At 38.3% G+C, this 24,174-nt stretch overlaps 1 protein-coding gene and 1 pseudogene across 6 annotated transcripts in view; both read left to right on the forward strand.

The window, feature by feature from the left end:
- The window catches only part of RGS7 (regulator of G protein signaling 7), a 486,265-nt gene that overhangs the window by 90,437 nt on the left and 371,654 nt on the right, over positions 1–24,174 (forward strand). The gene's annotated exons all lie outside the window — the stretch shown is intronic.
- Positions 1,980–4,419, forward strand: LOC113906500 (annotated as a pseudogene).

A 24,174-nucleotide genomic window follows, 5' to 3' on the forward strand; every position in this document is an offset into this window, starting at 1 on the left:
AATTGGAGGATAATTGCTTTACAATGGTGTGTTGGTTTCTGCTGTAGAACAATGTGAATCAGCTGGAAGTAGACATATATTCCCTCCTCCGGAGCTTCCCTCCCTTGCTCCCATCCCACCCCTTTAGGTTGTCACAGCGCACTGAACTGAGCTCCCAGTGTCACACAGCAGCTTTCTACGAGCCACCTATTTTACACATGACAGTGTATATATGTCAGTGCTAGTCTCTGTGTATATATGTATACAGAGACAGTGTATATATGTCAGTGCTACTCTCTATGTATATATGTATACAGAGACAGTGTATATATGTCAGTGCTACTCTCTATGTATATATGTATACAGAGACAGTGTATATATGTCAGTGCTAGTCTCTATGTATATATGTATACAGAGACAGTGTATATATGTCAGTGCTACTCTCTATGTATATATGTATACAGAGACAGTGTATATATGTCAGTGCTACTCTCTATGTATATATGTATACAGAGACAGTGTATATATGTCAGTTCACCCCACCCTCTCCTTTCTCCTGCTTTCTCCACAAGTCTGTTCTCTATGTCTTCATCTCTATTCCTGCCCTGCACATAGGTTTATCAGTACCATTTTTCTAGATTCTCTCTCTATATATATTCAGTTCAGTTCAGTCGCTCAGTCGTGTCTGACTCTTTGCGACCCCATGGACTGCAACATGCCAGGCCTCCCTGTCCATCACCAACTCCCAGAGTTTACTCAAACTCTTGTCCATTGAGTCAGTGATGTCCTCCAACCATCTCATCCTCTGTTGTCCCCTTCGCCTGCCTTCAATCTTTCCCAGCATCAGGGTCTTTTCCAGTGAGTCAGTTCTTCGCATCAGGTGGCCAAAGTATTGGCGTTTCAGCTTCAACATCAGTCCTTCCAACATTCAGGACTGATTTCCTTTAGGATGGACTGGTTGGATCTATATATATGTATATATGTATGTGTATATATGTATGTATACATATATACATATATATATTAATATACAATATTTGTTTTTCTCATTATCTTTTTAAAAAATCAATCTAACAAGAAGAGGCCAAAATTTCCTTTCTACTTTGCAAAAAAAGAAAAAGAAACAGAAAATCTTTATTTTGCACTCAGAGATAGTGAATAATGGGAGAGATGTTTAGGTATTTGGATTTCATAAAACTATTCTAATTTTTTAAGTCTTTGCTATCTTTTGGTAAGCTTTTGTTAAGAAGTTATTCATGTATCTTAAAAATTTAATCTGTTGGCTAGTGGACTGTGTCTGAGGGAAGTTTGCCCACGTTCTTTGGAATGCTACTTTGTTTTCAAACCATCTGAGTTGTACATTTGGCATCAGCTGCTGCTATTTTTCTCTTGATCATCTTGCCTATAGCAGTTGTGGATGAGACATTATTGCATATGCACTCCCTAAAATACATACTTCTCATTTACAAACACTTGTACATATGAACCCTACTTGCTAATGTGGCATTTGATTTTTTAAAAAGGTTTAGGTATTTATTGACTGGTGGGTCTTCGTTGCTGCATGTGGGCTTTCTCTAGTTGTGGTGCACGGGCTTCTCGTTGGCATGGCTTCTCACGTTGTGGAACACGGGCTCTAGCTGTTTGGGCTTCCGTAATTGCAGCGTGTGGGCTCAGAAGTTGCCACACCCTGGCTTGGCTGTTTCATGGCATATGGGATCCTCCCGGACCAATGATCGAACAGGTGTCCACTGCTTTGCAAGGCGGATTCTTAACCACTGGACCAGGGAAGCCCCAGCATTTGATTTTAAAGGGAGATTTTCATATGTGTTTGCAGTTAAGTGAAGTTGCTCAGTCGTGTCCAACTCTTTGCAACCCCATGGACTGTAGCCTACCAGGCTTCTCCGTCCATGGGCTTTTCCAGGCAAGAATACTGGAGTGGGTTGCCATTTCCTTCTCCAGGGCATCTTTCTGACCCAGGAATCGAACTCGGGTCTCCCACATTGCAGGCAGACGCTTTACCCTCTGAGCCACCAGGGAAGCCCCATTTGCAATGAACTAGAACATAAAAACTGAGATAGAAGACTGAGATGCAACGCTGCTTTAACCTTTGTATATGTTCTAATGATATCTTCTTTGGTGAGATAAGAAATTCCTTGAGAGAGGATTCCTGCCGAGTTTGGATAAGTGATGACAACACCCCTTTCCAGTGTGGGTGCGTTGGGTGGAAGGTGCCTCTGTGCTCTCCCTTGCCTCCATAGCTTCTCCTCTCACTTAAGCAGCACCAGGCACAGTCGTGCCTCAACCCTGTTGTCTTCCCTGCCATTCCCAGTCTCCCCTCCAAGCAGGTTGTTTGAGAGTCTGTTTGATCTCTGATGCACCTGAAAAACTGAAATATGATGAAGGCTTCTCTCACTTAGAATATGGACTCAGGAACCCATGTGCTTTCTAAATATGCTCTGAGGTTACTCTGTAAATATTTCTTCAGTCAATAAATGAGATAAGTGCACCCTTTTGTTAAACACTTATTTAACAACTACTGTGTCATAGAATCTGAAACTATAAAATTGGATGAGTTGTATAGAATCTAATTGTTGAGGAAGGTTACTAGATGTTACTGTACGACATGGTGAGTATTATGATAGAAGCCTGGAAAGGCTATTAAGGGAAAGCAGAAGACAAATAAATCAAGCTTGTGAATCAGGGAATATTTCCTGATAACTGGACAATGGGACTAAATTTTGAAATATGAATGGGCATTTACTAGGTGGCGAATGTCCACAGGGCAGAAAGAAGAAAAAGTGTATGCAAAAAAAAGTACAGTTTTAAGGAAAAGATGCTGCAATTAGTTTGAATTGATGGACTGGGCTGAACTCGAGCATCAAGAGAAGCTGAGCAGCTTCAAGGAGTCCAAGGGTGCCCTTGGTGAGCATGTATGACCAGCTTTTTAGCCTCGGTCCTAAAGGTACCTCATTGAGTTGCTAAACTTACATTAATTAATTTCCAGTGGCAAGTCACAGAGATACTGGACTAATACAAGTCTAATTCCGCTCAGCTTCTCGTTGAGACTTGAGTTCAATCCATTCACTGAAACTTGTCCCCACTGCACAATGTGTATGCAGTTTGTGTGGAAGGAAAACCTACTCTCTCTAGCCTGTCAGCACAAGTTTTGCCACAGCCACTTGGAGAAGTACTGCTCAGTACTTATCAAGGATGGTCTGGGTGTGGGTGTCTCTTGCATGGCTCAGGACTCCCCGCTTCGAACACCAGAGGACTTCGTGTTTCTGTTGCTGCTCAGTGAAGAATCGAGAGACAAATACAGGCACTACATCTTCAGGGATTTCATGGAGAGTCACTGCCAGCTCCAGCTGTGTCATGCAGACTGCCCCATGGTTATCCGGGTACAGGAGCCCTGAGCTCACCAAGTACAGTGCCAGTGGTGCAACAAAATCTTCTGTTTTAAGTGTCATCAGATGTATCATGCCTCCACAGACTGCGCCACAATCTGGAAATGGATCTCAAAGTGTGCAGATGACTCTGAGTCGGCCACTACATTAGTGCTCACACTGAAGACTGTCCCAAGCACAACATCTGCATTGATAAGAATGAAGACTGCAATCACATGCAATGCTCCCAAGTGTAAACATGACTTTTGCTGGATATGTCTAGGAGATTGGACGACCCACGGGAGCGTAAGAGTACTATGAGTCATGAAGAAGGTACAAGATGAACTCTGACATTGTCAATCAGAGACAGCAAGCCCAGGCTAGGGAACCCCTCGAGACATTCTTGTTTTACTTTGAGAGAGGCACAGACATACCAGTGGATTCATGAGAAGATTCAGGAGAGGGTCATGAATAATCTGGACACACGGATCGATTGGTAGTACCTACTGAAGGATGCCAGCTCTTGGACAAGTGTTGATATATACCCTGCAGGACATACACCTGTGTGCATACTGTGTGGAGTCTGGACTCAGGAAGAAACTGAATACCAGTAGATTCAACTAGAGGTTGAGATCCAAAACCTGTCATAAAAGGTGAAGCATGTGGACAACTATGACCAGATGCATATAACAGAGCAGTGGAAGAGAATCCTGCTGAAGGAATTTTGTGACACCTGGGTTGTGACATGGACATACTGGTGTGAGGAAGATGTGGCTGCAAGGTCTTGCGGTTGCCCTACTGCATGCTACAGGCTTTCACAACGCTAGGCAACAGTCAGAGCCTCACTCCTAAGAGACGGTGGCCACATACCTCTTAGTCAATTTCTGTTTGTTTTTTTTAAATCTTTTCATTCCTACCAGGGTAGAGGCCATGTTGAATTGGCCTCTTCTTAGGACCTTTAGTTCCCCCAGGATGGTTGTTGGGAGGGGGGAAATTTTTCCTGAGTGACTGGTAATAGTATAAGATCATTGTGCTTGTGCTGAGTCACTTGGTTGTGTCGGACCCTTTGTGACCCCATGGGATGTAGCCCACCAGCCTACATGGAGATTCTCCAGGCAAGAATACTGAAGAGGGTTGTCATGCCCTCCTCCAGGGGATCTTCCCAATCCAGGTCATTACAACCTATGTAATATTTAGTGGTTGTACAATTATATGAAAAAGGAGGGGGGCAAAGAAACCATAGAATTACACAGAACCCTTTTAAAAATAAATTGGCATTGGAATGTTAAAAAATAAACTGAAAGTAAGTGATAAAAGATGGAATCTTAAAATATCAGGAAGGAGCAAAGAACATGTTAAGTGAAAGTATGGGTAAGTACAGTAATTTTTCTTCTCCTCTTCAGTTTTCTGTGTTATATTTGACAGTTGAAGCAGAAACTACAACTGTGTCTAATGTGGCTAAGTGTATATGAAGGAAATATTGAAGGCAACTATATTGTAAAAAAAAAGAGGATAAAGATATATAAAGTGAGTTAAATTTTCTGTATGTCACTCAAGTTGGTAAAATAATGATACCCAAGTAGATTTTGATAAATTATGTGTCTATAATGTAAAACCTTAAAGCAACAAAAAGGATTACTCATAGAAATTCACCTAACAAGACTGTAAAGGTATCAAAATGAAATTTTATAAAATATTCGAATAATCCACAGGAAGGCAGGATAACTAAAGCATATGTAAAAAACAGAAAAAAATTACAAAGGCAGACTTAAGACCTAACATTTCAGTCAATCATTACATTAAAAATAAATCACTCAGTGAAAGGTTGTTGCTGAACCACGAAAAGACGCTGGGATTCTTGGCCTCCGGAGGAGAATTCAATCTGGGGCCAGAGACGAGGCTTGATCGCTCAGAGCTTTTGCGTAATAAAGTTTTATTAAAGCATAAAGGACATAGAGAAAGCTTCTGACATAGGCATCAGAAGGGGGCAGAAAGAGTACCCCCCTGTTAGTCTTCAGCTGGATGTTATATAGTCACTACCAGGTTGTTCATGAAAGAAAGGAATGTCTTAAAACTCAGAATGGCACCAGGTCCCTCATCCATAAGATGTATTTTGGGATAATCTTGGCACCAGATGAGTCATCCCAAGCCATGATTGACTTGAATCTTGTAGAAGGGCAGATTACCATACAAATAGTTTCGTTTACGTAGATTAGGGGAACAATATCTGAGTATAATATAATGGTTTGTCAAGTAGGTTCTGAGCCATTAGGCGGAACCTACTTGAAGACAGAGTCTGGGGTAAATGCATAGTACATTAACATAGCTTAAGACAGACATTTCCATAAGAAAAATGCATTGGTTAACTCAAGGTTTGAGAATAGTTAACTTCAGGTGGAACCAGGTGTCATTATGGCAACAGTATTTTAAGAGAAACTTTTTAAAATTTGTATAGAGAAGGGAAGAGAAAAAAAAATATATCACTAGTTTGTTTCCTCCTGCTGCTTAAGAGAGATAAAAAATGTCTGACGCTTGCAGCCTATTTCCTCCATTTGGAGACCCCTGGCCTTTGTGCCTTTTAGTTACCCTCTCATCAAGTATACCAATAAAAACAGAGTTTGGCAGAGTGGATCTGAAAACATGACCCAACTATACACTGTCTATAAGGAACTGACTTCAAACACAATAATAAACAGATAGAAAGTGAAGAATAGAAAAATTTATACAAATATTAAAAGAAACAATAAGTGACTATATTAATATTATATAAATTAGGCTTCAAGGTCAAAAATTACTAGAAACAGAGGGGGACATTATGTAATGATAAAAATGTCAATCTTGCAAAAAGATAGCAGTCTGAAATATGTATGCATCAAAAAGTGGTTGTGAAATATTTCAAACACAGCTCATAACATTGAAAGGAGAAGTAGACAGATCTACAGTTTAGCTTGAGACTTCAACAATTCTCTCTCAAAAGTGGATTAGAACAACTGGATAGAAAAACAACAAGGTTGTAGAAGAACTGAGCAACACCTTCAACCAGCAGGATCTAATCAATATTTAAAGAATACTCTGTAAGTAAGATATATACTTTTGTTCAATCCCTCGGTCATGTCTGACTCTTTGCAACCCTATAGACTACAGCATGCCTGGCTTCCCTGTCCTTCACCATCTCATGGAGCTTGTGCAAATTCATGTCCATTGAGTTGGTGATGCCATCCAATCACCTCATCTTCTGTCGTGCCCTTCTCCTCCTGCCTTCAATCTTATGTATATAAAGATATATATATATATATACACACACACACACACACACACATATATATATATGTACATTTCCAAATCCTTATGGAACAGTGCCAAGATAGACCACATCTTAGGACATAAAACTCCTTTCAGTAAACTGTAAATAATCTAACCCATAGTGTGTTTTTTGACCACAGTGGAAACAAATTAGAAATTAATAACAACAAAAAAGAAATTAATAACAAAATAATAATAGGAAAATCTCCAAACACTTGGCCACTAAACAGCATAGTACCAGATAAATCATGAGTCAAAAAGGAAGACAAATAGGAAATAGTTAAACAATATAGACTGAATGAAAATGAAAGTACAGTATATCAAAGTTTGGAAGAGAAAGGAGTTCTCTCTAAAATTGAACAAAGCAAAGATGTTTACCCTCACCACTCTCATTCAGCACAGTGCTTAAAGTTTTGGCAAGTACAGTAGCTCAAGAAAAGGAAAGGACATTCAGTTAGAAAGGAAGAGGTCTCTGTTTGCCAATGACATGATTGATTATGTGGAAAATTCCAGGGAATCTATGAAAAAGCTCCTAGAACTATGAAGTGAGTTTAGCAAGATCATGGGATATATGATACAAATCTTAAACTCACTTGTATTTCTATTATCATAGCAGTGAAAATTGTGAACACCAAAATTAAAAATGCAATACCATTTACAACTGCTAAAGATAAAATTGAAATGTTATATATAAACATAATGAAACAAGATATATGCTGAAAACTGTGCAATGTTCATGGACTGGTTGACTCAAAACATTAACAATGTCGGTTCTCCCCTGAATTGATATATAGGTGTAATATAATTTCTATCAAAATGCCAACAAATATTTTTGTAGATATAGGCAAGAATGCTCTAAGATTTATAATGAAAAGCAGAGGAATTAGAATAGCTAAAACCATTTCAGAAAAGAAGGATAAAGTTGGAAGAATCTGTCTTCTCAATTTTAAGACTTATTATATAGCTACAGTAATCAAGATTGTGTGGTATTGTCAAGAGGGACATATACATAGATTAATGGAACAGAATACAGTAACCAGAAACAGACCCATACAAATATGACCAACTGATTTTTGACAAAATTGCACAATTTGAAGGAGGAAAGGTAGCATTTTCATCAAAAGGTGATGGGGTAATTGGACACTCAGGAGGAAAAGTGAACCTCAACCTCTCATGTTTCTCATACTAAAATTAACTGAAAATGGATTATGAGCTTAAATATAAAGTAAACTGATAAAGCTTTGAAGAAAAACTTAGGAGAAAACTTTCAAAATAAAGAGTTAAGAAAGATATTAAAAGCATAAAATATAAAAGGAAAAAAATAAAAGTGGACATCATCAAAATTAAAAGCTTTTGCTCTCTGAAATACCCTGTTAAGAGAATGAAAAGACAAGCTTTGGATTAGGAAAGAATATTTGCAAACAATATATTTGACAAAGGACTACTACTAGGAGTATATAAAGAGCTGTCATGATCCATCTTTGAAAAACCGAACAATGCATTTAAAAAATGGCAAAAGAAATGAGGTTTTTCACAGGACAAATGACAAATATATAAAAATATGCTCAACATCATTGCTTATAAGGGAAATGAACCTTATTGTTGTTAGAACCAACAATAAGAAGCAACTACACAGCTTCGAATAAAATAAGAAAACAGTAGCAACAGCAAATAATGGGGAAAATGCAAAGAGACTAGATGATTCATACATTGCTGGTGGGAGTGCAAATTGCTATAGACATGCTGGAAAATAATTTGACAAATTCCTAAGAAAATAAACTTGCAACTGTTATTCTACCTTTCCAAAATTTGCATTCCTGGATATTTTTATCCCAGATAATTGAAGATTTTTTGTTTTGTTTTTTAGTCAGTAAGTCATATCTGACTCTTTGTGACCCCATGTACTGCAGCACACCAGGCTTTCCTGTTCTTCACTATCTTCTGGAATTTACTCAAACTCATGTTCATTGAGTTGGTGATGCTATCCAACCATCTGATCCTCTGTCATCCCCTTCGCTTCCTGCCTTCAATCTTTCCCAGCATCAGGGTCTTTTCTAGTGTGTCAGCTCTTCGCATCAGGTGGCCAAAGTATTGGAGCTTCAACTTCATCATCAGTCCTTCCAATGAATATTCAGGGTTGATTTTCTTTAGGATTGACTGGTTTGATCTCTTTGCAGTCCAAGGGACTCTCAAGAATCTTCTCCAATACCACAGTTTGAAAGTATCAATTCTTTGGTGCTCAGCCTTTTTTATCGTCCAACTATCACCTCCATACATGACTAATGGAAAAACCATAACTTTGAGTATATTATTACTTTTGTTGGCATAGTGATGTCTTTGTGTTTTAATATGCTGTCTAGGATGTCATAGCTTTCCTTCCAAGGAGCAAGCATCTTTTAGTGGCATGGCTGCAGTCACTGTCTGCAGAGATTTTGGAGCCCAAGAAAATGAAATCTGTCACTGGTTCTACTTTTTCCTTTTAAGCCAGCCTTTTCACTCTCCTCTTTCACCTTCATCAAGAGGCTCTTTAGTTCCTCTTCACTTTCTGCCATTAGAGTGGTATCATCTGCATAACTAAGGTTATTGATATTTCTCCCAGCAGTCTTGGTTTCAGCTTGTAATTCATCAAACCGGGCATTTTGCATGATGTACCCTGCATATAAGTTAAATAAACAGGGTAACAATATACAGCCTTGCCATTCTTCTTCCCTGATTTTGAACCAGTCACTTGTTCATGTTAGGTTCTAACTGTTGCTTCTTGACCCACCTACATGTTTCTTAGGAGGCAGATAAAGTGGTCTGGTATTCCCGTCCGTTTAAGAATTTTCCAGTTTGTTGTGACTCATGCAGTCGAAGGCTTTTGTGTAGTCAGTAAAGCAAAAATAGATGTTTTTCTGGAAATCCTTGCTTTTTCCTTATCCAACGAATGTTGGCAGTTTGACCTTTGGTTTCTCTGCCTTTTCTAAACCCAGCTTTGTACATCTGGAAGTTCTCAGTTCACATATTGCTGGAGCCTAACTTGAAGGATTTTGAACTTAACTTTACTAGCATGAGAAATGAGCGCAATTCTCTGATAGTTGAACATTCTTTAGCTCTGCCTTTCTTTGGGATGGGAATGGAAACTGACCTTTTCCAGTGCTGTGGCCACTGCTGAATTTTCCAGATTTGCTGGCATATTGAGTGCAGTTCTTTAACAGAATCATCTTTCATGATTTTAAATAGCTCAGCTGGCATTCTATCTAGTTTTGTCTGTAGTAATGTTTCCTAAGGCCCACTTCACACTCTAGGATATCTGGCTATAGGTGAATGACAACACTATCATGATTACCTGTGTCATTAACACTTTTTTTTGTATCATCCTTCTATGTATTCTTACCATCTCTTATCAACGAACTTCCTTTGGTGGCTTAGCTGGTGAAAAAACCATCTGCAATGCAGAGACCTGGGTTTGATCCCTGGGTTGGAAAGATTCCCTGGAGAAGGGAATGGCTACCCACTCCAGTATTCTGGCCTGGAGAATTCCATGAATTGTATAGTCCTTGGGGTCACAAAGAGTCAGACACAACCGAGCGACTTTCACTTTTTTCTTATCTAGTCTTTCCAATTCTGTTGCTTTCCTCTATTTCTTTGCACTGTTCATTGAAGAAGGCCTTCTTATCTCTCCTTGCTATTCTTTGGAACTCTGCATTCAGTTGGATATATATTTCTCTTCTCCTTTGCTTTTCACAAGTTATGACCAACCTAGATAGCATATTAAAAAGCAGAGACATTACTTTGCCAACAAAGGTCCGTCTAGTCAAGGCTATGGTTTTTTCCAGTGGTCATGTATGGATGTGAGAGTTGGACTGTGAAGAAATTTGAGTGCCGAAGAATTGATGCTTTTGAACTGTGGTGTTGGAGAAGACTCTTGAGAGTCCCTTGGACTACAAGGAGATCCAACCAGTCCATTCTAAAGGAGATCAGTCCTGGGTGTTCTTTGGAAGGAATGATGCTAAAGCTGAAACTCCGGTACTTTGGCCACCTCATGCGAAGAGTTGACTCATTGGAAAAGACTCTGATGCTGGGAGGGATTGGGGGCAGGAGGAGAAGGGGACGACAGAGGATGAGATGGCTGAATGACATCACCGACTCGATGGACGTGAGTTTGAGTGAACTCCGAAAGTTGGTGATGGACAGGGAGGCCTGGCATGCTGCAATTCATGGGGTCGCAAAGAGTCGGACACGACTGAGTGACTGAACTGACTGAACTGACTGACTGTCTTCTTTCCTGAGCTATTTCTAAAGCCTCCTCAGACAACCACTTCACTTTCTTTTTCTTTGGGATGGTTTTGTTCACTGCCTCCTTTTGAACCTGCATCCATAGTTCTTCAGGCACTTTGTCTACCAGGTCTAATCCCTTGAATCTATTTGTCACCTCTACTGTACTGTATAATCATAAGGGAGTTGATTTTGGTCAAACCTGAATGGCCTAGTGGTTTCCCTTACTTTCTTCAATTTAAGCCTGAATTTTGCAACAAGGAGCTCATGAACTGAGCCACAGTCAGCCCCAAGTCTTGTTTTTGCTGACTGTATAGAGCTTCTCCACCTTCAGCTGCAAAGAATATAATCAATCTAATGTCAGTATTGGTGATCTGGTGATGTCCATATGTAGAGTTGGTGATGTCCATATGTAGAGTTGTCTCTTTTGTTGTTGGAAAAGGGTGTTTGCTATGACCTGTGTGTTCTCTTGGGAGAAGGCAATGGCACCCCACTCCAGTACTGTTGCCTGGAAAATCCCATGGATGGAGGAGCCTGGTAGGCTGCAGTCCATGGGGTCGCTAAGAGTCAGACACGACTGAGCGACTTCACCTTCACTTTCCACTTTCATGCACTGGAGAAGGAAATGGCAACCCACTCCAGAGTTCTTGCCTGGAGAATCCCATGGACGGAGAAGCCTGGTAGGCTGCAGTCCATGGGGTCGCACAGTCAGACATGACTGAAGCGACTTAGCAGCAGCAGTGTGTTCTCTTGACAAAACTCTGTTAGCCTTTGGCTTGCTCCAAGGTATTCCAAGACAGACTTGCCCATTACTCCAGGTATTTTTTGACTTCCTACTTTTCAATTCCAATTCCTATTTCAATTTCCTATGATGAAAAGGGCATCTTTTTTTGATGTTAGTTCTAGAAGATCTTTTAGGTCTTAGAACTTCAACTTCTTCAGTGTTAATGGTTGGGGCATAGACTTGGATTACTATGATATTGAATGGTTTGCCTTGGAAACGAACAGAGATCATTCTGTCATTTTTGAGGTTGCACCCAAGTACTGCATTTCAAACTGTTTTTTTTTTTTTTTTTGGACTGTGAGGGCTACTCCATTTCTTCTAAGGGATTCTTGCCCACAGTAGTAGATATGATGGTCATCTGGATTAAATACACCCATTCCCGTCTATTTTAATTCACTGATTCCTAACATGCCTATATTCATTCTTGCCATTTCCTACTTGACCATATCCAATTTGCCTTGATTCATGAACCTAACATTCCAGGTTCCTATTCAGTATTGTTCTTTACAGGACTGGACTTTGTTTTCACCACCAGACACATCCACAACTGATGTGTGGATCATTTCCGCTTACGCCCAGCTGCTTCATTCTTTATGGAACTATTAGTATTTGCTCTCACTCTTCCCCAGTAGCATACTGGACACTTTCTGACCTGGGAGGCTCATATTCTGGTATCATAGCTTTTTGCTTTTTCATACTCTTCATGGTGTTCTTGTGGCAAGAATACTGGAGTGTTTGCCGTTGCCTCCTCCAGTGGGCCATGTTTTTTCAGAACTCTCCACTGTGACTCATCCATCTTGGGTGGCCCTGCAAGGTATAGCTCATAGCTTCATCGAGTTACACAAGCCCCTTTGCCATGACAAGTCTGTCATCCATGAAGGGAGAAATTTTCATTATATAAGATGAATAAGTCCTAGAGATCAATCATTCAGCATTTTGTCTATAGTTAACAGTACTCTATTGTAGACTTAAAAGTTTATTAAGAGGGTAGATCTTAACTGTTTTTTATCATAAAAGTAAATAGAGAAGGCAGTAAGAAACTTCTGTAAGTATTGAATATGTAAGCATAGATTATGGTGATGGTTCTGTGAGTATATACTTATCTCCAGACTCAAACGTTGAATACTTAAATGTGTACAACTTTTGTATGTCAGTTGTAACCAAATAATGCCGTTTGAAAACTGTGGTTAAAAACATAAGTGTGACAGCATTGAGGAAAGCAAGCAGAATAAGATGAGCAAAAGTTATAATGATTTTAAAAAGTGATAAATATGGAAGAGAAAATGAATCAGCATACACATATTTACTATTTCTGAAAAAAAGAAGCAATGAAATGGAAAAAAAAAACTAAAGATGCAATTTAAGAAAAATTTTCATAACCAAAGGAAGCCTAGAACCCAGGATTCAAGTGCCAAAAATTTTTGATGAAAACAATCAAAATAGCTGTATATTCTAGTAACTTTAGTAGTTCTCAAAATTAGAAAAAATGATTTGGGTATAATATGATGAAAAAAACTGAGCCCAGTTTTAGATGTTCAGCAAATTATCTACAGCAGAAATAGAAGACACTGGAGCAGTACCCTCTATTGTTCTCTACCCACCTCCCCCTAATTGCACCAGTGCTTTTAACAGCAAAAGAATCAAAGCAATATGTAAATGCAATCATTAGAGATCTATTTAAATGAATTAGAATATTAAGTTATAGTATATACATGCATTGGGAGATTTTATAGCTATTAAAAGAATACAGCACCTCCAACAGTAATATTTGGAAAGACTTCAAAGATATACTTTAAACAAAAAATCCAGTGACATGCTACTCTGTATTATTTTAAGATATATTTTTAGAAACTAGTAGTAGAGATTGTCAGCAGAGGTAAGAGGGATACTGTTAGCTCTGTCTCTTCTTTTTTTCTCTGTGCCCATGCTATTTAGAAAAAGAACTGAAACAAAAAGAAATGAACTTGTTTATTCAAAATATATTCTCTACCAGAGCCTGAAAATTCCATTAGAGTCACCCTTCAGTTTAGCCACTGATTTCCATTATAAGGTGATATTCATAGGTCAGGTAGCACATTGTGGTTTCCTTGGGAGAAATGGACCATTGCAATTCATTTGTTTTTCTTCAGAACCAGAGAAGATGCTCCACAAACACTGCTTGTCTGAACATTCACTAAACTAAAATGAAGCAACAGAATAGGATCCTTAAGATGATTCATGTTATTGCTTGAATATGAAAATTTTACCAGATTGTCAGCATTGCTCCTGAAACCCATTTAGCCAAATGAAACAGGGAATTGAGAATTGGAAATAAAATCAGCACTTCCAAGCCATTTTTCACTCTGCTGTAAGACTTGTATTTTTCCTTTTTGATCAGAAAGAGATATATCTGTGCCTGTCAGTAGAATAATATTAACCTTTCAGGCTTTATCAGGAGCTAAGTATACTAATGATAGGAGTTATTCTAAGTTAATTGTTTTTAGTCTGAACTGTTTATAGAATATTTTTGGGGTCCCTAGAGCATTTTGTGTTCTGATCCATTTTGAGCTGATCTTAATGTCTCTTACTTCATTTCCAAGTTCTGTAGGATAAATCTCACTGTAACCCCTGTGGTTCCCACTATTGACACAAGAGTTATAACGGAAAAAGCTCCAAGGGATCTTCCTGACCCAGGGATTGAACCCACGTCTCTTATGTCTCCTGCATTGGCAGGGGGGTTCTTTACCATAGTGCCACCTGGGAAACCCCCCTTAAATAGGGTAGGGTGATAAAATAATTGGATCATCTCAGTGTCTCCCATACAATCACATGATTATTTCTCAGCCATCAGCATGGATCATTTTGGTGTTGATTTAACCCACACAAGCCCATGTAAGTCACCTTTCTATATTCATTAAAATCTTCAAATAACTAAGTCTCCATTTGAATGATAGGTACTTCTAATAAGCAAGTAGGTTTTTCTTTTGTGTGCTCAGTGACTTTAGTCATGTCCAACTCTTTGCGACCCCATGGACTATAGCCCACCAGGGTTTGCTGTCCATGGGATTTTTCAAGCAAGAATACTGGGGCAGGTTGCCATTTCCTCCTCCAGGGGATCTTTCTGACCCAGGGTCTGAAACTGTGTCTCCTGTGTCACCTGCTTGGCAGGTGGATTCTTGCTGAGCCATCGAGGAGGCCAGGTCTTTGTTTTACTGACTTGGTTTTGTTTCCTACTATAACTTTTTGAGAAATGTATATACAAGTGAAAGAACTGAGTGAAAAGAGCAAGGGAGAAGTAGCTAAAATGCCATATGGAATGGCAGTGCTTAGACTGGCTAGTTTAAAGCATGCAAGCTTGATTCTTTCCCTGTTGTGTTCAAGTAGGGCTCTATGAGATCACTGAAAGGAGGTCCCTGGAAAGCTTTTATAGATGAATACCTTGCCTGCTCTTAACTCTGTTTTTATATTCAGGCCATTAATAAAGACCTACTAGCTAATCTTAATTGCTACAAGAGAGAGAAAGGTGCCCTCAATTGTGGCCAACATTTCCTATCACAGAAGATTTTAAAAATATCTTAAGCTACTATAAGATGCAAATAGAGAGACACAAAACTCAAGACAGCAGAGTAGAAGGACATGCGTTTCTTATGAGAACACCAAAATCACAGCTCACTGCTGTACAACCATGGACAAAACTCTGGAACTTACCAAAAAGATACCCTACATCCAAAAACAAGGAAGAAGTCACAGTGAGATTGCAGGAGAGGCGCAATCATGATAAAATTAAATCTCATACCTGCCAGTTGGCTGACTCACAAACTACAAGATAATTATTTGGCAGGAGTTTTCCCACTGGTGTGAAAGTTCTGAGCCTTATGTTAGGCTTCCCAGCCTAGGGGTCTGGCAATGGGAGGAGGAGCACCCAGAGAATCTGGCTTTGAATCTAAGTGGGGTTTGATGGCAGGAATTGCACAGGACTGGAGGAAACATAAACTCAACCCTTGGAAAGTGTACACATGGACCCATGTGTACCAAGACACAGGAGAAAAAAGCAGTGATCCTATAGAGAATAGGTTAGACATACCTGCTTGTGTTGAAGAGTCTCCTGAAGAAATGGGGGCTGGCTTTGGCTCAGGGTGGGGACATAAACATTGACAGCAGCATTCTGGGAGTACTCATTGGCATGAACCTTCCCAGAGGCCACCAGTAGCTCCACCCAACAGACAGCACAATGATTCAAAACTTACGGGATGCAGGATAGGCAATTTTAAGAGGGAAGTTTGTGGCAATACAATCACAAATAAACAACCTAACTTTATACCTAAAGCAAATAGAGAAAGAAGAACAAACAAAGCCTAAAATTAGCAAAAGGAAAGGGATAATGAAGATCAGAGCAGAAATAAACAAAATAGGAAGAAAACAATAGAAAAGATTAAGGAAACTGAAAGTTGGTTCTTTGAAGAGATAAACAAAATTGAGAAACCTTTAACTAGACTTGTCCAGAAAAATAGGGAGAAGGTTCAACTCAATAAAATTAAAAATGAAAAAGAAGTTACAATGCATACCACAGAAATACAAAAAATCATAAAAGACTACTACAGGTAACTATGTTCCAAAAGATGGAAACATAGAAAAAATGGACAAATTCTTACAAATGTACAATCCCATAAGACTGAACTATGAATAAATGGAAAATATAAACAGGCTAATCACAGGCACTGAAACTGTGATTAAAAGTCTTCCAATAAACAGAAGTCCAGGACCAAGTGGACCCACAGGTGAATTCTATCCAGCATTTAGAGAAGAGTTAACATCTATCTTCTGAAACTATTTCAAAAAACTGAAGAGGAAAGAATTCTCCCAAACTCATTCTATGAGGTATGAGGCCACCTCACCTTGATATCAAAAGCAAAGATACCACAAAAACAGGAAATTACAGGCCAATATTACTGATGAAGATAGTTGCGAAAGTCCTCAACAAAATACTAGCAAACTGAATTCAACAATACATTAAAAGAATCATACACAGTGATCAAACGGGATTTCTTACAGGGATGCATGGGTTTTTCAGTATCTGTAAATCATTCAGTATGATTCACCACATCAATAAGTTAAGAATAAAAACCATATGATCGTCTCAATAGATCCAGAAAAAGTTTTTGATGAAATTCAACACCCACTTACGATAAAGACTCTCCAGAAAGTGGGCACAGAAGGAAAATACTTTATCATAATAAAGGCCGTATATGATAAACCTATAGCTAACATCATATTCAACACTGAAAAGTAGAAAGCGTTTCCTTTAAGATCAGGAATAAGGCAAGGATGTCCACTGTTGCTCCTTTTGTTCAACATAGTTTTGGAAGTCCTAGCTATAGCAGTCACAGAAGAAAGAGAAATAAAAGGAATCCAGATCGGAAACAAAGTAAAACTATCACTGTTTGTAGATGACATGTTACTACATAGAAAATTCTAAAGACGCTACCAGAAAATTACTAGTGCTCCTAGAGCTCATCAATGATTTCAATAAAATGATGGGAAACAAAATTAATATACAGAAATCTGTTGTATTTCCATGCGTTAACAATGGAAGATCAGAGAGAGAAATTAAGGAAACAATCCTACTTACCATCACATCAGAAAGAATAAAATACCTATAAATAAAGCTTCCTAAGGAGACAAAAGAATTGTACTCTGAAACCTTTAAGATGCTGATGAAAGAAATCATGGACAACACAAACAGGTGGAAAGATATACCATGTTCTTGGATTGGCAGAATCAATATTGTTAAAATGACTAAAGTACCCAAGGCAACTCACACCTTCTGTACAATCCTTAACAAATTACCAACGGCATTTTTCATAGAACTATAACAAAAAAATCTTAGAATTTGTATGGAGACACAAAAGACCCCTAATAGCCAAAGCAATCTTGAAAGATGAAAAACAGTTGGAGGAAAAGGCTCTTTGACTTCAGACTATACTACAAAGTTACAGCAGTCAAAACAGTCTTGCACTGGCAGGAAGAAATAACAGAAACATCAGTTCAGTTCAGTCGCTCAGTCATGTCCAACTCTTTGCAACCCCCATGAATCGCAGCACACCAGGCCTTCCTGTCCATCCCAACTCCCGGAGTTCACTCAGACTCATGTCCATCGAGTCAGTGATGTCATTCAGCCATCTCATCCTCTGTCGTCCCCTTCTCCTCCTGCCCCCAATCCCTCCCAGCATCAGAGTCTTTTCCAATGAGTCAGCTCTTCACATCAGGTGGCCAAAGTACTGGAGTTTCAGCTTTAGCATCAGTCCTTCCAGTAAACACCCAGGACTGATCTCCTTCAGGATGGACTGGTTGGATCTCCTTGCAGTCCAAGGGACTCTCAAGAGTCTTCTCCAACACCACAGTTCAAAAGCATCAATTCTTCGGCATTCAGCTTTCTTCACAGTCCAACTCTCACATCCCTACATGACTACTGGAAAAACCATAGCCTTGACTAGACGGACCTTTGTTAGATCAATGTAATACATTAGAAAGGCCAGAAATGAACCCATGCACCTATGGTCAATTAGTCTACAACAAAGGAGGGAAGATTACACAATTGATGAAAGATAATCTTTTTAATATATGGTTCTGGGATGATTGGACAGCTATATGTCAAAAAATGAAGTTAGAACATGCTTTAATACTACACATAAAAATAAACTCAAAATGGATTAAAGACCTATATGTAAGATTGGATACTCTAAAACTCTTAGAGGAAAACATAAGCAGGACACTGTTTGACATAATTCATAGCAGTATCTTTTTGGAGTCATCTTTCAATCTCTCACAGTAATGAAAATAAAAACAAAAGTAAATGAATGGGACCTAATCAAACTCAAAAGTTTTTTTGCACAGTAAAGGAAACCAAAAAAAAAAAAAAGAGAGAGAGAGAGAGAAGACAACTCACAGAATGGGAGAAAATATTTATTTTCAGTTACACAACCAACAAAGAGTCTCCAAAATTTATGAACAGCTCATGCACCTCAATACACCAAGAAGCACGTGAAAAGATGTTCAACAGTGCTAATTATTAGAGAAATGAAAATTAAAAGTACAGTGATAGCACCTCACACCAAGCCAAATGGGCATCATCAAAAAATCTATAAACAATAAATGCTAGAGAGAGTGTGTAGAAAAGGGGACTCTCATACACTGTCAGTGGGAATATAATGTGGTACAGCAACTATATTGATACAATGGACTATTACTCAGCCGTTAAAAGAATGAACTAATGCTATTTGCAGCAACATGGATGGACATGGAGATTATCATGCTAAGTGAAGTAAATCAGGCAGAGAAAGACAAATATTATATGATACTGCTTATATGTGAAATCTGAAAAAATGATAGAAATAAACTTACAAAACAAAAGCAACAAAGTTCTGGTTACAAGGAGGGATGGAATTGGGAGTTTGTGATGGACATGTACACATTACTATATTTAAAATAGATAACCAACAAAAGTTTGCTGTGTATAGTACAGGGAACTCTGCCCAACATTCTGTAATTATGTAAATGGGAAAAGAATTTGAAAAGGAATGGGTGCTCGTATATGTATAACTGAATCACTTTGCTGTACACCTTAAACTAACACAACATTGTCAATCAGCTGTACTCCAATATAAAGTAAAATTTTAAAAAACATCCTCAGAAAAATAAGATGCAAATAGGAAGTTCATACACTCCTAAGGTGACCAAGTCTAAGACTGTATAAGCTAGTATCCTGTTAAGGGTATGTTAGAAATCAAACAACTGATTACACAGACTCTTCCTACTAAATATTACCTTTCTTCAGAAAAGATAGACAGCTTCTTTCACTCATCATAGGAGTTAGTAAGTACTTAGCAATGTCTTGTCTGTCCTGCATCAAAACATTACTGCTGGTCTGTGGCTTTTATGTATGACTGTGGTCGCTTCTGAAGTGTCAGCTATACTCAGTCTTCATGGTGAAGATCTGTTATGCTGAGCCACCCCTAACTTTCCTCCGTACTGGGTGCCATGAGTACAGTTATAGTACACTGTTTTGACTCTTAACTTTCACTTCTGTCAATAAATCCAAGTGGCTATCCAGATAATACAGGAGTGCATCCACCTTGCCAAAGTTAACTTGAACAATCAATCTGTCCTGTATAAGGAAAGGTCTTAGTGCTCTGGTTGTGGTATGATCTGAAAGAATGTATTTAGAAAGTGAATGATACAGATAATTTAATATAATTTCTCATTTTAATATAAACCAGGAGAAATTTAGGATTGCAGTTTTCCATTGTCAGTCATGAGATTGGGAAGAAATACCAAATGTAACCACAGGGCATTTCCATGGGCAGTAATTAGGTTTTACTAGTAATATAATTGTATTCATTTTAAACCTGGGAAAGTCATGAGTAATAAGCCAATTCAAACCATCCATTAAAATTTTTCTAACTTAATTTCTTTATTTTCCACCTAAATACATTAGAGTTTAGCCTTCTCAGTTAATATCATAATCATATTTCATAGATTAAATGGATATTTCTTCATCTATAAAATTACAGCAGATATCTGTGGTATAAAATCACAATAAATAATAGTTCCAGGTAGAAATTGCCTTGGAATGGCATTATTACAAAGTTATTTGAATAGTTCTGTTATTTGTGTTGTTACTTCTTCAAAAAGTTCAGGGGAAGTTTAATTTAATTAATCTTTGTCCAGCTAGATGTCTGGGTAGCACAAGCAATTTGGTGTCTAATTGTGTCTAATATCACTTTCCTCTTTTTACACATTCAGTAAAAGTTTGCACATTTACACATTAGAAAGTGGTGTCTAATATTAATTTCCTCCTTTTGCACATTCAGTTAAAATTTGAGTGGCTACCAAGTATCAGCACCAGTCCAGATGCTGAAAATATAAAGATGACAATTTCTGGTTGGATGTAGGAAGTTACAAGGGAATATCACTCCCACACTAACTTTGACATCAAGCCACATACTCTACAGTATTATATCTTTCAAATCTACCAGAACTGATGAAAAGAAAGCGAAATTAACTAAATGCCAGACAGCCAAAAGCTGTTTTTATGAGAGGAGAGACTCATAGTTACTTTCATTCTTGGTAGATCATCAGGAGAGGAAAAATCTACCATAAGCAAAAGGATAAAGAGAAACCAGCTTAACTTTTGACAGTTGCGTGTAAGTTGGCATGAAAGATTATAATTCCAAGGAGCTCCAGACACAGGCTATCTGCACCCATTTGCCAGCTCTTTTCTAGGGCCCTTCACCAAATGTACAGAGATACAGTGCCAAATTATGGCATCAGAACAAGTTTGCTGAACTCACTTATCTCTGAGATATGAGAGGCCTTCCTGAAATAAAAGTCAGAAGACTACTGAAAGCTGGGGGTAGGGCACGAGGGATAAGACATCTCTCTCTCAGGGGTTTTAGACCTTTGTGAAGTATACTGTAGTAGCCACCTTCATTGGAAGCACTGATGCTGAAGCTCCAGTACTTTGACCATCTAATGCAAAGAGCTGCCTCATTAGAAAAGACTCTGATGCTGGGAAAGATTGAAGGCAGGAGGAGAAGGAGATGACAGAGGATGAGATATGGATGGCATTGCTGACTCAGTGGACAGGAATTTGAGCAAGCTTTGGGAGATGGTGAAGGACAGGGATGCCTGGCATGCTGCAGTCCATGGGGTCACTAAGAGTCAGATGTGACTGAGCAACTGGACAATAGAAGGCTGCAAGTGAGGCAAGAAAGCTGAGATCATCTCCCTAGAGTAATTAGGGACTTCACAGAATGTACTGGAAAAGCTTTCCAAAGACTAGGGGTCAGGTAGTAGTGCTAAGAGAGATATCTTGAGGTGCACAGAGCTGTTAGTGGGACTGGAATAAAAAAGATACCTCCCTAGAGACCCAAACAAACAAACGAAAAAACTAGAAGATAGACTGAAAAGTAAGTAGAGATTTTTCAGAGCTTGAAAATTGGGTGGCTGAGTGCTAAAGGAGAACTTTAGCAACTCTTATAGACTTGCCAACGGGCCATTCTTGCTGAAGGGAAAGTCTTAATCATGTCTTTAAACCTTTGAAGTCAGTGCAGAAGTAACTGTGACTAAAGCTAAATTTCAGCCCAGATGCATCTCAACTACAGATTATTTGAACTCTGCCCTGACCGAAGAAACAATGTATTCTTTCTTGGGAATTACAATTATTTTCTTTAGCCTCTAATATTATTTTACCTACAATGTCTGAACCACAATAAAAGTTTATGAAGTGTGCAGAGATAGAAGGAATATGACTCGAAGTAAAGAGAGGAAATTGTCAATAAAAGTGGACTAAGGGATGGACTAGATGATGGAATTATCAGACAGACTTCAAAAGCCCATAATATAATTCATTAAAGGATCAGGGGAAAGGGGACATAATATGTAAACATACAGGCAATTTCACCAGAGAGATACAAGATATTAAAAAAAAGCCAAAAACTATACTAGAAATGAAAACTACAAAATAAAAAATACTTGATGAACTTAATAGCAAACAGAGGAAAGGATCAGTATATTGAACAAATGAAAAGTGAACAAATGATCCAAACTGTAAAATAAAGAGAAAAAAAGAAAAAAGTATGAAACAAGCTACTTGAAACCTGGGCAGAATTTCAAATGGTCTAATCATAAGAAATTAGAACGTATGGAAAAAGAGCAAAGTAGCAGAGAAAAAAGAAATATTTGACGGGAGACTAATGGAGAATTTTTCAAAATTGATTGACAATCTCAAACTTGACAGAAAATCTAAAGACTAGATGGAGTCAAAAACTTTTCAGATTGGATTTTCAAGGAATGCTTTATATGAGATTGGCATAATTTGAACATAAATCATTAGCCATGGTTAAATATAGTTGAGAGAATTTTAGGGCAAGAAAAAACCAAACAAAGCCCTAAATTAGTATTAATAATAATCCTTGCGTGTTTGAGGGCAGCAGAAAGCCAGTAAAGGAGATGCCGTGGAAATAATGTGTAGAGATCAACAGAGTGAAATCACATGACCTTGAGTATGCTATTGAAAGATGTGATTGGCAAATTCTGCTAAGGGAAGATATTGGCAAGTCTTTCTGCATTTAATTGGAATAGTTTGGACTGTGGAAATACCCAGACAAGTTTTGACATCTGATTTCCTTTTTAATCCTTTTGAGATATAAACTTTTTAATTCAGGAAAGATTCTTTACTGGTCTTTCTAGTCAAGCTCATCAGGAAGCTCTGACATCATCCTTGGGTAAAGATCATAATAATTTTATTATTTTTGATTTCTTGATGATGATATTTGTTAGCATTAAATTATGTTACTATGTCTCCAGATAAAATTAGAGAATTTCTGTTTGTCTTAGTTTACTATTTATTTATTATTAAAAATTTTTTAACTTATTTACTTACTTTATTAATCTTTATTTGAGTATAGTTGCTTTTCAGTGTTTTATTAGTTTCTGCGTATAGCAAAGTGAATCTGCTATACATATATCCCCTGTTTTGGATTTCCTTCCCATTTAGGTCACTGCAGAGCACTGCATAGAGTTCCCTGAGCTATACAGTAGGTTCTTATTAGTTATGTATTTTATACATAGTAGCCATAGTGTATATATGTCCATGCCAATCTCCCAATTCATCTTACCCCCTCTTACCCACTTTGTGTCCATGTTTTTTCTCAATGTCTGTGTCTCTCTTTCTGCTTTGCAAATGAGATCATCTATACCATTTTTCTAGATTACACATATAAGCATTAATATATAATATTTTTCTCTTTCCGACTTACTTCACTCTGTATGACAATCTCTGTGTCCATCCATGTCTCTACAAATTTCCCAAATTCGTTCTTTCTGTGACTGAGTAATATTCCATCATATATATGTACCACATCTTCTTTATCCTTTCTTCTGTCGATAGATATTTAGATTGCTTCCATATCCTGGCTATTGTGGGTAGTGATGCAGTGAACGCTGGGGTACGTGTGTTTTTTGGAATTATGATTTTCTTTTGGTATGGCCTGTTAGTGGGATTTCTGGGCCATATGATAATAGAAACCTCCTTAGTGGCTGTATCAATTTACATTTCCATTACAGTGCATGAGTATTTCCTTTTCTCTGAACCCTCTCAAGTATTTACTGTTTGTACTTTTTTTAATAATGGCTATTCTGACCTGTGTGGAGAAGGCAATGGCAACCCACTCCAGTACTCTTGCCTGGAAAATCCCATGGACGGAGGAGCCTGGTAGGCTGCAGTCCATGGGGTTGCTAAGAGTTGGGCACTACCGAGCGACTTCACTTTCACGCATTGGAGAAGGAAATGGCAGCTCACTCCAGTATTCTTGCCTGGAGAATCCCAGGGACAGAGGAGCCTAGTGGGCTGCAGTCCATGGGGTCGCTGAGGGTCGGACAAGACTGAGTGACTTCACTTTCACTTTTCACTTTCATGCATTGGAGAAG

Source organism: Bos indicus x Bos taurus, chromosome 16 (assembly GCF_003369695.1).
Source record: "Bos indicus x Bos taurus breed Angus x Brahman F1 hybrid chromosome 16, Bos_hybrid_MaternalHap_v2.0, whole genome shotgun sequence".
Classification (NCBI taxonomy): Eukaryota; Metazoa; Chordata; class Mammalia; order Artiodactyla; family Bovidae; genus Bos; species Bos indicus x Bos taurus.